Source organism: Colias croceus, chromosome 29 (assembly GCF_905220415.1).
Source record: "Colias croceus chromosome 29, ilColCroc2.1".
Taxonomy (NCBI): domain Eukaryota; kingdom Metazoa; phylum Arthropoda; class Insecta; order Lepidoptera; family Pieridae; genus Colias; species Colias croceus.
The window spans coordinates 2585046-2600224 of NC_059565.1; the positions used below are offsets into that span (position 1 = coordinate 2585046).

A 15179-nucleotide genomic window follows, 5' to 3' on the forward strand; every position below is an offset into this window, starting at 1 on the left:
CAATTTTATTATATAAATAGTAAATACCTACATAAATAGGTGTTAAATATAAAACTAGTAGATAAATACCACATAGGTATTAAAAAAATTCAAACACGCGTAGTACCATAAAGCAAAAAATTGATGTCTCGGGGAGTAACCGGAGAGAGGAAAATACAGCACCCATATGTGTTCCAATCATCATTACAATATTATTATATATTAGCCGCTCGTACACCCGGGCTTATCCAGGATGAAAGCGAAATAAAATATAGCCCATGTGACATAGGAAAAATATAACTTTCTGCTGACTGCTAGTGAAAGAATTATTGAAATCGATCCTCATAGTAGGGGAGCCCAGGATGCTAAATGTGGATTTACTCGAGCGTCACGGGAACCTATTAGAATTGGTAGATTAGACCATAGCGAGAAAAAAAGGTCCTATAATGTTTTCACTTTTAGCGGTGGGGAAGGGTTTTTTGATTTTTTTTAATTTAAAAAAGAAAAAAATTGGCTTGGAAATACTCAAGCGCGTTAGATATTGATATTTTGCATGCTCTAGGACGTCACTGTAAAAAAGTATACGTTAATCTGACGATTTAAGTGGCGATTTAATCGCTTTGAAAAAAGGGTAAAAAATTAAAGTAATATTATTCGAGCGCGTCAGATTAATATATGGGGGGGTTAATTACAATATAAGAAGTCCCCATTTCGCTAATCTGACGATTCGAGCTCAACCTTAGGGAATTATGGATTATTCAAATTTTCCAGCGGGGCCCCTGAGCGCACCCACCAACCATAACTGTTCATATTGACTAGAGATACTAATGAATAGCTAAGGTACCGTCCCTTATAGTAATCTGACGCGCTCGAGTAAATCCCAAAATCCCATCTTGGGCTCCCCTACTATCATTACAAACACACGTACAAAGACACAAATGTTTTCAATTCATAATTTTAGTTAATTTATTACATTTATAAGTAACAGACAATAAATTCTACCGACCCACAGCTGTGCAAATAGTATATCACTACATAGTATAAAACAATGTCGCTTCCTCTGTCCCTATGTCCCTTTGTATGCTTAAATCTTTAAAACTACGCAACGGATTTTGAACTAATCTACTAACTAAACAAATTTGTACTATGTACAATTCTTGACGTGCTTAAAAATTAAATAATACACACGAATGAACACAAAAGGCTTTAGCATAAGAAATCACAATAGCGCCGCTTGCGTACAGCATCAAAATTTTTTTCAAATTCGATACAGTAGTTTATGCGACAAAAGACAAGGTCGGCAGACATGCATTACAATTATTTGGATGATTAGAACAGAGTATTAGAAGGAAATCAATTAAAACGCAAATATTAAGATCACCGTAAAATTACAATTGAAAAAAAAATTTCAAGGAAATCCTGGATTAATATAATATTATAAAGCTGAAGAGTTTGTTTGTTTGTTTGAACGCGCTAATCTCAGGAACTACTGGTCCAATTTGAAAAGTTCTTTCGGTGTTAGATAGCCCATTTATCAAGGAAGGCTATAGGCTATATATCATCACGCTAAGACCAACAGGAGCGGAGCAATGCGGGTGAAACCGCGCGGCGCAGCTAGTGTTTCTAATAATTTCGAAACTTTTTTTTTATCGGTCGAAAAACTCCCTATCGAAAGAACTCCCCGTCTGTTTTCACCAAAAATATCACATCCAAATATAGATATCGATTTTACATACATAAGGGCAAGCAATAACCTTGCGGTCATCACTCGATCATTAAAAAGCACGCACTTGTGAGATGAGACCTTATTCCTAGGGAAATAAGGTGCAATATTGGTGAGAGTTATTTAGATTTAGGTTAAGTGCTAATATATTGAAAATACTAGTTTTTAGATCATGTTCGGTTCGGCGAATTCAAATTCGCGATTCCTTTGAACTCGATTTTGACTAAAGCGGACAGATTTAATTCAAACTTTATCAAACTAACTATGCACTAATCTTATTATTATTATAAACTTTTGGTTGCAACTTATTGCGCCATGATAATTCGAAGGTCAATCACAACTTGTAAAAACTAAAAATCATCAATAATGATTCAGCTGATTGGGTGTAAAAATATAACAAACAAAACATCAATCAATTAGAAAACAAGGTGATAAAGATTAAAGTCTACTTTAGTCGAGTCTGAAACCAAATTAACTCATTTTACGGGATTTTTTTCTCTTACAGTCTTCATTTTCCTTATTACTTGCGCAAAACTAAACATAAATAGGTACCTATAGTTAGAGATACATCATACAACCTGCAACAAAGTTTGTTTTAAATGTTTCCTCATTTGGTACTCGTTCAAATAAACCTAATATAAGAAGTGACGAGCGGGTGCCTAACTTACTAATAACTAATAAGTAATAACTACGTATTTAGTTATTTATCTAGCTGAAGAGTTTGTTTGTTTGAACGCGCTAATCTCAGGAACTACTGGTCCGATTTGAAAAATTCTGTCACTGTTCGATTATCCATTTATCGAGGAACGGTAAAAAGGTTTTTTTGTAAAAAGAAGTTTTGTATTTCCCTTTGCCAAGATATAAAGTCGATCTCAGTGCAAAATATCATTAAAATCGGCAATGTGTTCTAAACGTAAAAGTGTCAAGAGACAGTCATACAAAGAGACTTTTTGAAATTTAACTTCTTTACGCGCGTTGAGAGTAAAATATCAAGATCACGTCATGGCAATACCGTCACGTGATGGAGTAAGGCGAGGATTTTGTTATCTTTGAATCTTGCCGAAGAAGTTTCACTTCTGACACGTGTGCTCGGCACACACGCTCTTTTTTCAATTTTATATCGCTTTATGATTTATAGCTTACGGAAGTACACACAGGTCAAATTCGAAAAAACTTACCCAACTCTTGTCTCAAGAGAAGGGAAGTCAACGCAAGGTCGGGTGTAATAAATTCTCGAATGTTTCTGCTAAATGCCTATCACTTATAGGTGCACTGTATCAATCAGAAATTTTCCATAGCATATATTTTGTAAATCCATAGCGAAAGTAACTCTGTCTGTCTGTTACTCAATCACGCCTTAACTACTGAACCAATTTGCATGAAATTTGGTAAAGAGATATTTTGATACCCGAGAAAGAACATAGGCTACTTTTTACCCCGGGAAATAGGATAGATTTTATTCCGGAAATCCCACGGGAACGGGAACTACGCGGGTTTTTCTTTGACTGCGCGGGCGAAGCTGTGGGTTGAAAGCTAGTTTTCTATAACTACATAACTAGTGTTTATAATTCATTTAATTTAAAGCAAGCATTTATTAATAAAAAACACATAGTTATAGTTCAGGATACATCGCCCATTTTTGCAAGTGACTACTATCAAGCTGATTTTCCGTTTGTAGCTTTATTTTGATGAGACACCGAATAATTTCGTGTACGAAACTCTCGATTGCGGTAGCTAACAGAGATAACAAGGATAAAAATTTTTGATTTGATGGTTCTCAAATATTTATTACGCAATTTGTAGGACAATATGTCTGTTGAATTATATAAACATTAACTAAGTGAAAACAAAAAAATCAGGTTGTTACTAATCATTTATGATGACCTCGTTATCGATACACTTTGGAAAGGGGGACTCTATGAACCAACCATAGATTTTGTAGGACAAATATTTTTTCGAATAATTTAGGTAATTATCTTGAGATTGAACAAAAAAAATTCAGTTAGTAATAAATATTTGAGAACCATCAAATCAAAAAATTTTATCCTTGTTATCTCTGTTAGCTATCACAATCGAGACTTTCGTACACGAAATTATTGGGCGTCTCATCAAAATAAAGCTACAAACGGAAAATTAGCTTGATAGTAGTCACTTGCAAAAATGGGCGATGTATCCTGAACTATTACGTAGGAAAAAATAATTGCTTTTCGACAAAAGATAAATTAGGAAGACATCCCTATACAATATGACGCACGTTTTGATTAAAAGAGAACGTAACAAATTGGTTTACTTATATCCATGTGGGAGATATTATCTATACTTAATATTATAGAGCTGAAGAGTTTGTTTGTTTGAACACGCTAATCCCAGGAACTACTGTACAATTTGAAAAATTATTTCGGTGTTAGAGAGCCCATTTATCGAGGAAGGCTATAGACTATATAGTTATATACCTATCATCACGCCAAGACCAACTTGCATTCACTTTACATTTTTCCGCAAACTTTCAAAATTTAATTACACTATTTTTAATTAAATCTACTCTAATTATATCCTATTTATAAACGCTAAAAATAATATTATAATATAGGTACCTACTCAGAACAAAATACCAAAATTCTATTGCTACAAAAATCGTCAATGTAACATACCTACCTACTTACAATACAAACAACTTTTACCTTCTAATAAAAATTAAATACATAAAAAATACACTAGACAGGTTATTTCCATAATTCATAAATCAAGATATCTAGTAATACCAGTATCATACGAGAAAAAAAATTGTGCATGGCAACAATTATCACTGATCTTTGTGCAATAAATGGTCAAGTGCGAGTTGAACTAATTTATAAAGGTTCCGTATCATTAATTAGCACTGCACAGTTAATTCATTCTGTTACGCCTTTTGTCACAATGTTTTGATGATAAAATGATTATATACCTACTTGACTAGAATGTATGTAATGTGTTCAGGTACACGATGTGGGACTAATATTATAAATCTGCTACCTATTTATATAAAAAATTTTAATGTATATCCATAACGAACTAACTAAATAACCAAACTACTTTACTACTACACTTACCTAACTAAAATTATATTTCAATATAACTATGTATATTTGGTATGTGTGTATATATCCATCATTTCTATGAATAAAATTGCAACAACATTTCGATTGAAATTTTCACAAATAATATTTTACTAAAGGAACCCTAAAACAATATTAATATTACACTTGCGTCGAGTAATAGATACCTTATCAAAAGCAATAACCATCCCGATAACTCTGTTTCATTGAACCAATATACATCTGAACGAGGTCAATATCATTTTATTTGGAGCACAAAACTTGCCCTATTGCCCTAATGGGCTAGGGGCAGTATATTTTTAGTCATACTAACATTTTAAATCGCGAAATATTTAGAAATTAGGATAAGGGCAGTATTTCATATATCTTATCACTACATAGTATAAAACAAAGTCGCAGTCGGTTTTTTTAATAGATAGAGTGATTCAATAGGAAGGTTTTAGTATACATATACCTAATTTATTAGGTTTTAGACAAAGCGGGCCAAGCCGCGGGCGGTAAGCTAGTTAACATTATAAACGCGTAATTTCGTAAGAATGTAATAGATATTTGTTACTTTTTCACGCAAAAACAACTGATCGTATTGGTATGAAATTTGGCAATTTTTTTATTAGGCTACCAAGCGAGTAATGCCGCGAGTTTCAGCTAGTACATTATAATTATTTTGAGGCTGCATATGTGTCCTTCTTTTCTCCCAATAATAGATTAAGTAATAAATGTTTTAAATATTCGTATAAATAATGAAATGATAAATTAATAAAATAAAGTTTTATGAAAATAATCTGAAAACGGATATAATAAAACCTTTCACACTTCGCCTTTTCATTTGAACCGGAAGAAAAAAAAAATTACGCAACGGTTTTTTTCCAAACAGCCAGCTTAGATAATAAAATAAATACAGAGTAAATAGAAATAGACTGTTATATTTACATTAATTGTCTGTTACCGAGAATACGTTATCATTGTTAGGTACTAAATAAATAAGGTGGCAATTGTCTATATATTTGCAGATCTTTATAAACAGGTTAAAATAAAGGTTTGTTTAATTTTATTGTTTGTGATCTATTGTCGTTTATTGTTTAATTGGTTGTTAAAGACTGATAATAGATAAGGAATAATATAGGGTATTAAGTAAATTATTAAATACATAGTAGCAAGAGTATAATTTTAAAGCCTACTTACTGTATTATAATATGCTTGCGTATGTTTATACTAGTAGCTTTCCACCCGCGGCATCGCCCACGCAGTCAAAGGAAAACCCGCATAGTTTCCGTTCCCGTGGTATATCCGGGATAAAACCTATCCTATGTTCTTTCTCGGGTATCAAAATATCTCTATACCAAATTTCATGCAAATTGGTTCAGTAGTTAAGGCGTGATTGAGTGAAAGACATTGAGAGACAAAATTGAGAACAGACAGACAGACAGAGTTACTTTCGCATTTATAATATTAGTATGGATACATGTGTAACTATAGGTATTACCGATATTTTTGTAAAGTATGTTTTAGAGTTTATACTCTATTTTGACCTGTGTACTTTAAAATGGACAGATTTAATTCAAACTTTTTACACTATGTCCGTTTATGTGACTGTGAGTACGTCTTTTGAATTAAATTAGCTATTAAAAAGTTTCTTTACCACATTTCAAAACAAATTGTTTCTCTTTACAATATTAAATTTACGGTTAAGTCAACCATCGCCAAAACAGGAAAAACATACAAAGAGATTTTGATAGGTACAAAGTTTTTCACCATCGTTGTTGAAGCCTTAGGGCGTATTCAGAAAGAAAGCTTGAAACTTATAAGCGCTTATCGGTGCTTGTCATGTTCATATATTTTCCTGCGCGGGTTACCAGCGCTGACAAGCGCCGATAAGCGCTTATAAGTTTCAAGCTTTCTTTCTGAATACGCCCTTAGGAATGAAGATGTCAAAACTCAAAACATGCTCAATTTCCGAGTACAACGCAAACCAAAGAGTTTTATAACACGGAGTACATATTTGTAAATATATTATCATTCTCGGAAATCGTGGCGATAATATTTGATTTTACTGGGAAATGTCGAAAAAGATAGTCATATTCTCGTATGAATTTCAGAGAACTCTTTAGACATATCGCGATACATCTCTGTATATGTATGTATATCACTGGGGTATGAAAATAGATATAGGCCGATGATTAGATCTACGCAATAGACACACAAAATTTCATCACAATCGGTCCAGCCGTGTAGGAACTAGGAGTGCAGTTACTAGTTACTAACATACTTCTACCTACTGACACGAAAATCACTACATAGTATAAAACAGTCTAATTCTCTGTCCCTAATCCCTATTTATGCTTAAATCTTTAAAACTACGCAACAGATTTTGTGACGTTTTAATATATTATAGTGATTCAAGAGGATGGTTTTAGTATATATACTATATAATTTATGTATTAAAGGTTTCAGATGTGGTTTCAGACAAAGCGCTCAAAGGCGAAGGCGGAAAGCTAGTTTTATATTCAAGCTAGTTTTATACACTGTCGTACATTAATAATTGTAAAACATAAAATGGACAAATAATTTCATTTCATCTTATATATAAAATTCTCGTGTCACAATGTTAGTCTGCATACTCCTCCGAAACGGCTAGACCGATTCTCATGAAATTTTCTGTGCATATCGGGTAAGTCTGAGAATCGGCCAACATCTATTTTTCATATGTACCACGGGCGAAGCCGGGGCAGACCGCTAGTTTCATATAATATAGAAATAATCAACTGATAATCCATACAGGCTCTTTATTCCAATGCCACGCAGAACCGCGGCTACCAACTACTTAGTAAACTTTAAAACGTAAATTGAAAAAAATCTAGCGTACATACCTACTAGATTTCAAGTTGTTTTAAAGTTAACAAAGAACAATTGTCCATTTAAGTGATGATAATAATTGTAAACACGTAATTGACCATTTGTGGAAATTTTTATAATTGAAGTGCCTAGTTACATAATAATTAGTCTGTGGTTCTGAAACGAATTTTAAATCATTATAAATGAGACACAAATATACACTAATAATATAAAGTTGAAGAGTGTGTTTGCTTGAACGCGCTAATCTCAAGAACCACGGGTCCGATTTGAAAAATTATTTCACTGTTAGATAGTTTATTTAGCTTGGATAGGTAGGTATATGTATATCATCACGCTAAGACCAACAGAAGCGGAGTCACGCGGGTGAAACCGCGGAGCGCAGCTAGTCTACTATAATACTATACATCTTTTTATTACACGCTTTATATTAGCTTCACCTGTATGTTTGTAACCGACTTCTTTGGGCGCGATTTTGACCCACTTTAAACGGCCAGATTTCGTTCAAACTTTGTAGATTTATTGAGGACCGATGACAATACACTAATTTGATAAAATTTTCTATTTTTTAGTTCGGTTTTCTATAAAAAGCGTGTTTTTTAGTTTTTTTTAACTATTATTATAACTCACTGTCACAGCAGAGTATGTTTTGCTCGTATTTTTGCCTATAAGAATTTTCCTTTTGCTATTAAATTCGTTAAAAAATTAGCCGAATTGGTAGAGCCGTTCTCGTTCGCTTAGCAACACATTTAGCGATTCGTTTTTATCGAACAGATTTTTCCATTGTATGCAGCGGTACATTTACTTTTGACTCATTCATAATATAAAATAGACTACTAGTCGTTAGTTATAGGTATGTACACTTCACTACATAGTATAAAACCAAGTCGCTTTCTTTGTCCCTATGTCCCTTTGTATGCTTAAATCTTTAAAACTACCTAGGTACGCAACGGATTTTGATGCGGTTTTTTTTTTTGAATAGGTAGAGTGATTCAAAAGGAAGGTTTTAGTATATAATTTATTAGGTTTTAGACAAAGCGGGCGAAGCCGCGAGCGTTTCACTTCTGACACGTGTGCTCGGCACACACGCTCTTTTTATTTCAAAACTTATCACAATGTCCGTAACTAGCTAGCTACCTCATCCTTCACCTATAATTCCCCATCCCATATCGAATCATCCTTTAGAAAAGTCGGTAAACCACAATAAGGTGTAAATAATTAATTTACGAAGTCCCCAAACCATGTCAAATACATGTTTACTACAGTTTCCCATTGACCTTCGCTAGAAGTTGTTCAATGCTAAAAATACGATAAAAACAGCTGATAATATTATGCTAGTGCCACATTTCCGTAAATTTTTTTAGACTAAATAAGTATCTTACATGATAAAAAAGTTACAGAATCTTAGGATATAATTGAAGGTATGTATATGTATGCAATATAATTAAAAATGTAATAGGTATTAAAATGTATAAGTAATTTTTACTCATTTTTTTAAATAAAAAAATAATCATTAAAGCGTAATAAAACCATCAAAAACTATTGAAATTAAAACTATCAGAAATAACTCAATCAATCAATTTCTTTTTGCAATTTACAATTTTAATAAATAGTTCAGGGTCATGAATAAACTCATTAATTTCTTGTTCAGACAAACAGCGTCGCGGGATACAACTACTATTTCTCCATTGATTTGGAATGTGGCCGGTCCGTTATCATTCAATACGACATCTCTAATTATTTTTAATTTAGGTCAATTAACTATATTATACGAATGTGCGAATCCCTATGATATAGTACATAATTTGCTTGTACTCGTAAATAGTGCCTTTATGACGTCATCCTACTTACTTAAAACAAATAGATATTGCACAAGTAAGATGAAATTAACGACACCTTTCAAACTAAAAGCAAGTAACTATTTAGTAGTATGTATCACTACATACACAGACTAATAATAATATACTACGTATACAACTACATAGTATAAAACAAAGTCGCTTTCTCTGTCTTTATGTCCCTTTGTATGCTTAAACCTTTAAAACTACACAACAGATTTTGATATAGAGTGATTCAAGAGGAAGGTTTTTGGTATATAATTTATTAGGTTTTAGAATGATCTAAGGGTTTTAGACAAAGCGGGCGACCGGCGAAGCTGCGGGCGGTAAGCTAGTATTGTATATGCTAAAACTATGAATGAAGTATCATTATTTACGATAAAGACTCTGCCAAAGAAAAGGTCGAAAGGTCAAAGGTCGTGTGTATGACCACCTATCTATCCCTATGTATGCTTAGATCTTTAAAACTATGGAACAGATTTTGATGCGGTTTAATAAATAGAGTAGTTATCTAATCTAATATATAATTTTGTTCAGTTTTCGACAGAGCAGGGAAAAAAGCTATTATATTAAAAAATTAAAAACCTAGTTACGTCCGTCAGGTTTTTTTCACCCCTATTAAGGCCCAAGCATAATAACATTACTAGGTATATTAGTTATGTTATCATTCATCTCCCGTACGTGAATTGCGTAACTTTTTACGCTATTGCGTAATTTTTTCGTAATTTTCATTCTTAGTTTTCGCTGTTATCTATATCTGTTATCATTATTTCATGGTAAATCTTCACTACATTATACATACCTAGTATCAAACAAAGTCGCTTTCTCTGTCGCTATGCTATGTATTCTTAAACCTTTAAAACTACGGACCTTTAAACCTTTTAAGCTACTGATTTTAATGTAGTTTTTTTTTACTAGATAGAATGATTCATATTAATATGGTTATTTTTGTTGTTATTTCTTGCAAATTCTGACTGATCGCTATGAAAATTGGCATGTACATAATATAGGATACCTTTATTCTACAATTATTATATATATGTATTTACGACAAAATAATAATAATGTACCTAATGGCTTATCAGGACGACATACCTACGACATACGACGAAATCGTGGGCGGAAAATCGCAAATAATATTACGGTAGGTATTATTTTTTCACACAAGAATGACTGGCTATATTGTTCAAAAGTCAAAAGTAGTTTTTTCTAGCGCTATTATGGCCAAAGCATAATAACATTTCTATATTTTGTTATCATTCATCTCTTGTAGGTAGGTAGGTACGCGATTGCGTAACTTTTTCGTAAATTACGCGAATAGCGATCGATTTTGATAAAATCCTACAAAATTATGAGACGTTTCCCTTGTCTACGCAGCCGCGGATGGATAGCTAGGTACCTAGTATTCAAATAAGCATGTAAATGATTTTAAATTTACTTCTCAAATAGGTTAAGGAAAATATCGTGAGGAAACCGGCATAGGTAGGTCCAAGAATAAATATTCAGACAGTTATCTAGGTACCTTTTAGTTACCACAGATTACTAAAAAGTTACAATGTCTAGAATATAGGTAGGTACCTACCTACTACCTACCTAGGTATTTTTTAGAGTTACCGATTTAGTAATAACTCTTCCTAAGTAGGTAGGTATATCATAAATGTACTTAAACACTAAACTTTACAAACGAATGACTGGCTACAATTTTTTCAATTGTATAAACTTATAAAAAAATTGCCGAATTGGTAGATCCGTTCTCGAGTTTTACTCTTAGCAACACATGTTATTTTATTTCAATCACACGTCTACTCTGTCATGTTATTAGTGCGTGTGCGCAAGTATAGGTACCTACCTAGTTACCGGTTGAAGACCATATTTTGACAAGACCTATGATAGGTTCCTCTAGGTAAAATGAGACTCGTTTTTTTCTTGGCACAAACAAATTTGTAGCAAAACACCATAACGTTCTTGGTTCTCCTAACCTCAACCTTCTTCAGTTTGTCTTGGCTTCACCCCAATATTGAAATTTACGATAATCTAAAAGTAGTTGAATCATTTATTGAAAGATACTTACTCAGGTGTCAGGTTATAAATAAATCACATACCTACCTATAAACCTCGTAAATATCGAAAATCGTAATGGTTAGGTAGGTACCTACCTAATTAACCTAACGAGTTTTTAAGTTAGTTGCATTATTGTAAATAATTTAAATATATTTAATTAAGTATGTAGGTACGACTACTATAACTACATTGAGAACAAAGTGAATATATAAAAAATATAACTAAGTTATATCTCTTTAAAAGTAAAACGCAAGTATTTTCGCAGTAAATTGGCATAATATGTAAAATCAACAATGTAAACATTTCTGCAACAATAGATTTAATACATTATGTTTGTTCAGCTGCGTTTAGAATAATATTATAATGTTCTTTGTCTGCATTTCATTTTTAGTAATAACCTACCTACCTACCTACAATTTTAGAATAATATTTTTATTCATACCAACAAAGTACTTAGCAATTTTTTGTGCATTGGCTTTGTTCACATTACACATTATAAATTAAACTATAATTACTCGTTACTATTTGTATGTAACCTAATTATATATTCCCTATTAATTTAGTACCTATTATTGTGATAAAATCTGTAGTGGAATATTCGTAGTTTTCCAAATTTTAAAAACTAACAATGCAATAGAACGAAGCGCTTACCTAGTACAAAATCCTGTGGAACACTATTTTCAAATTCAGCCGATAACTATTATTATTATATACAATATTTTAATAAAATACCTAAAAAATAACACGATTTTTCAGGTAAAATTTATGACGCAAGTTGTAAAAAACACACGTCCACTCACACTGACACCTTTCAACTTATAAAGAATCATAGACTACAGAGAAAACTCAAAACTTCAAAAGGAACATTCATAGACAACAGAATGTAAAGACTGCCAATGCCATGCCAAGACTGTAAATTAGGTTTCCGTATGTACCTACCTACCTATTACTTTACTCTTTGATTAGGTTTCAACAAGGTTTCAACACCTCTAGGAAATTTAATTTAATAATTTACAAGGTTTAATTAAAAAGATTATGTATGCTTTGAATATTCTATACGATACGTTAATTAGATGTTACACTTACACATTACTTTTACGTTTTACGTACTCAAAGCGTATTCATAATATTATTATTTTATTATCACTTAACTCTATTTTATTAAAGGGACCATCTTATCTTCAATATTCGTTTCAATTCAATTAATAATTTTAAATTGCATAGAATGAATTGAAAAACTATTTATAGGTACAAATGAAACACTATTTACTCATGATTATTTTTATTGCACATCAAACAAAATACAAGAAAAACTAATTATAACTACTTACGCTAAATAAGCTTATGATTTCAAAAATCACTTTGTTACGCATATTTACAGAATAATAACTTAAAAAACACAATACAATGGCTTTACATCGTGATTTTTTTATCTCGAGTACATAACGGTAATATTTCCATATGGTAATACTGTGGTAATGTAATATAATATATTATGTACCTTTACAAAGAGTTTTTGAGTAACAAAATAACGAATAAACCACGATTTAAATCCAAAGTATTATTTAATTTTAAAATGTCGCGTGAATTAAAACACATTTGAACACTACATGAATTCGTATTAGGAACAATTATGGCGCCAAATAACTAGAAACTTGATCGGTTTTAATTAATAATGTTTAAGTGCGGGTAATGTTTGACAGAATGGTTGTCATAGCAACGACGCAATCCCTGATCGCCTATTGGCTATTGTAACGTTTGACAGAATGGTTGTCATAGCAACGCGGCAATCGATGATAGCCTATTGGCTATTTACCGCTTTGTTAAATAAACGGTCACTTTTCGTTCGATTCTAGTTATTTGATACGAAATAATCGATATTTATATGAAAACTGTTTTATTTGTATTATCATAATATCATGATAGGATCTTATCTTTGAATTATTAAATTTATAACATAGTATAAAGAGAACAAGTAGGCTGCCTCCCGGCATTTAGGAGCGCACGATACCTAAACTCGCGAGACGCAGGGTTGTCACTTGTCACGTTGATATTTTAAATAATTGTATAAACAAACACCGACTGCTCACAGCAATGGCGCGCCCCTAACGAGAACGGTCCATGAGAAGGAACCGAGCGGTGTTGTGTGCGTACGACAAACGGCGCGATGTACCTTTGTTCGAAGATAACTTACTTGTTCTATTTATACTATGTTTATAGCCTTTAAATTACATAATTGGTTAAATACAATTAGTTCTACATGATTAAAAAACATTAAAACACTTAAACTATTTACAATACATCATGCATAATAACATAATTCATACTTCCATATATTACTCTATTTTATATGTTCGTCCATCGCTCTATACCACAAAAACTGGTGAACAGACATCAAAGAAAAATTCGAAATATATTTTATCAATAGGCTCTTAGTTGACCAGCCAAGGCCACCGCATAAAAACATATAAATGCCAAAAATTTAGAGCCTTATTACTAAATGTGTATTATCACTAAAGACACGTCACTAATTAAAAATATATTAGGCATAAACATATTTACAAGCATTTTGAGCTAAAAATCGTATTTACGATGTTTTAGGGATGAAAATTTAGCTACAGTGAAACATAGAACATCCTTCTTTTTTGAAAATCGGTTAAAAATATAGCAAAGATTGAAATTGTACACATAAAATTTGAATAGTATATATAGAGATACATTATTAATAGCAGTTTGAAAAACATTAAGAAAAGTCAGTCTAAGAATTTTTTTAGACAAAATAAGTCGTCAGAAAAAATTAGTTGATTATTCGTTGTAACAATATTATGAATGGTAATTTAAAAAGAAAAAAACATTATCAAGCGTGAAGTCAATGTACTGAAACAATGCACAAAAACAGGTTTTTGTTATATCATTATGAACATAAAACAAAATTCGAAAATAAAGATTTTTTTAAGCTATTGCATAGCTTCTACCGCGGGGACCAAATCCAGAAATTCCGTAACGAAAAAAACCTCACGCTTCCCACTCCGCCGGGCACGGAGGTGTGGCTTGAAGGCATAGCATGTAATAGCGCAACCGCCCCAGTCCCCGAGTGACACACGTCTTTTTTTATTCACACAGCAAATCACTTTGTTTCTGTACAATGACAACACACTTGTTGATAGATGGTTAAGAGATTTGGCGGCAGAAAGAAAAAAATGCCAAAGATTGTTGTAAGCATTATTAGCATTCTTTTAGAGCATTATTTGCAGCAAAACAAGATAATTGGACTTCTAATTACGAAAAAAATATAATAAATTAATAATAATATGTATTTGTGATAAAATAAGAAATAAAGCGTTGGTGTATTTATCAAGTCTATAGCAAGTTTCAGAGATACATAATTACCTACTTTACAGGGAAATCATTTTATATTGAACTAGCGGTCCGCCCCGGCTTCGCCCGTGGTACATATTCACGTTTTCTCTTCATAAGAACCATCCTCGAACTTCAAGGAATATTATAAAAAAAGAATTAACGGAATCGGTTAAGCCGTTCTCAAGTTATGCGCTTACCAACACATTTTGGGATTCATTTTTATATTATAGAAGATATACATAATATTATATTAAGTAGACAAAGAATTAAATT

General features: G+C 32.2%; 1 protein-coding gene across 1 annotated transcript in view; it reads right to left on the minus strand.

Moving 5' to 3' along the window:
* Nucleotides 1-12351, minus strand: part of LOC123704367 (probable multidrug resistance-associated protein lethal(2)03659) — a 53313-nt gene extending 40962 nt beyond the window's left edge. The window contains exon 1 of the mRNA XM_045652720.1: nt 12198-12351. The gene's annotated coding sequence lies outside the window, so the exon portion shown is untranslated. The remainder of the gene's footprint in view (nt 1-12197) is intronic.
* Between the last annotated feature and the right edge of the window lie 2828 nt (nt 12352-15179).